The following is a 2,161-nucleotide window of genomic DNA, read 5'->3' as shown; positions in this document are numbered from 1 at the left end:
ATCGAATGTGGTTTTTTTTTTACTATACAAATCCTTTCAACCAAATTCTTTTCTGCTGATTTGTTAACTGTATCAAAGACTTGTAATTTAACATTGCAAAAGTTAACAAAACTTGTAGGATTTTTACAAGAGCCTGTATATTTGTCTGGATAACTAAAGCACACACTAACACACATGGGTATGACTACTTTACATTTACACTGAAGCTGGTTTTATATGAACCAACGACAAATGTAGCCATACTTCTGATTAAATTTATCTTGTCAGAAAGTTGTCTCACACACGATACAATCGAACTTGAAACCAAGCACTCACGATCTAAATCACACACGCTAAGACAATAATGAACCTAGTCTATACTTTAGAAAGTGACAGTTTCATGTCAGACACAACTTGCCAAAATTCTAATCACTAAAACAGAGATAAAAAAAATAGAATTAACATGCTTACTTTATCTGTAATCTTTTTTTTTTTTACAAAATCACGAAAACATAATTAAAAAACAATAATCAGCTTAACTATAAATAAAGCTAGTTTGACTTAAACCTTACTTCACAGTCATACTATTGCCAGTGGTAAGTGGGCGATTAAGGCTAACAGTGTAGGCCTAAATAATCTTGGTATAAAGATATAACAGTATTTTTAAAAATATTTTAAAAATGCATTAATGTGAATGTTTAAAATCTTAGCAAATAAGATTCAACAGATTACACATTTTAAACATCATGAACTAGTGAATAAATTACACAAGCATAAACTAATGTTCCAGGTTTGTTTAGAACGACAATGTTGCAATTAAAACAGCCTTACTCCTTACGAGATGAAGTGATTTTATAAAAAATATTTGAAACTGTTGTATTTCCTGTAAAATAATATATTTTTATTCTAAAAACTTTTTTTACAGAATATCCCAAGATGCTTCCAATAGTCTTCGCCTTTGCCTTTATTGGCTCATGCTTTGCAGTACAGGTAAGCTACATTCAATATATTTTTATTTATTTGATCATTGAACTTAGGTTACAACTTAGTGTTTGCAACAATTGAAAACAAACCCAAAGATGTATTGGTTTCATGTAGGAAATAGAAAACAGGAAGTGTAGGCTCAATAGAGTTTACACCAACCCAAAAACGTGATAACAGTTTACGTCATTAAGTCCACACACCTCTGAGAGGTGACTGAATAGGCGCACTATCCTCATTAGGTATGTTGAAGAAGCAGAAAACCCTAATTGATCAGACCGTCTGGCAAGAAAAGATATTTTACACAGTCTTTAACAGATTCCTCGATACATATAATAAAAACGTAAATTATTTTCCATTCTACAGGAGAAGTCTTTTCTTGACTGGTATACCCCTACTCCTCCATTTATTGTGAGTTTCATAAGTTATATTTTAAATTCTGCATATTTTACAAAAAATATTTAATATATTTTTGAAATATTTTAGAGTTATTTAATTGTTTCTTTTTAAGCTATAAACATTTGGAATTAAATTTAATCTTCACTTTAGCATATAAAACCCAACAGAATAACTGTTTTATTTTGTTAATAGTGATATATATATATTTATTTCAGTACATGCACATATTATTTTTAAATGTTGATATTATCCAGTATTAATTGGGACAAAAAGGTTCTTATCAATAAGCCTACTTTATTTTTGATCAATCTGGATATGTAAAAGTGAAACAATTTTAATTGTTTGACGTTTTATCTGAGTGCACTCCCAATGTGATAAAATTACCTATTTTATTGTTTGATGTTTTATCTGTGCCCCCCTCCCCCACCGTGATAAAATTACCTATTTCATTGTTTGATGTTTACCTGTGTGCCCTCCCTCCCCCCCCCCCCCCCACCGCGATAAAATTACCTATTTCATTGTTTGATGTTTTACCTGTGTGCCCTATGTGCCCTCCCACAGACGCCGCTGCCTATTCTCCTCAGAGATGTTGACGTCGAGAGTATCAGCTGCTCCATCACCATCACCATCACCATCAACTGCAACTTCAAGAGAGACGGCGACCAGCACTTCATCAACTTCCTCGGCCAAGACGTCCTAGTGGGCTTCCCACTGGCCGTGTCCAAGAGAGCTGACCAAGAGGACATCTCTGGAACCATCACCATCGACTTTGGCAGGGGCATCTTCGACTGTGGCTTCACTG

At 33.6% G+C, this 2,161-nt stretch overlaps 1 long non-coding RNA gene across 1 annotated transcript; it reads left to right on the top strand.

Annotated features, from left to right (window-relative positions):
• The first annotated feature begins 497 nt into the window (after window positions 1-497).
• Window positions 498-1,372, top strand: LOC131936213 (uncharacterized). Its single transcript, XR_009386026.1, has 3 exons — window positions 498-575; window positions 905-969; window positions 1,327-1,372. It is a non-coding gene; the product is annotated as an uncharacterized LOC131936213 (long non-coding RNA).
• Window positions 1,373-2,161: the final 789 nt, after the last annotated feature.

Source organism: Physella acuta, unplaced genomic scaffold, assembly GCF_028476545.2.
Source record: "Physella acuta isolate Inbredline_101_S28 unplaced genomic scaffold, ASM2847654v3 ptg000171l, whole genome shotgun sequence".
In the NCBI taxonomy this organism is placed as follows: Eukaryota; Metazoa; Mollusca; class Gastropoda; family Physidae; genus Physella; species Physella acuta.
Note: the sequence above shows the minus strand (reverse complement) of the source record. Positions and strands in the feature narration are given on the sequence as shown.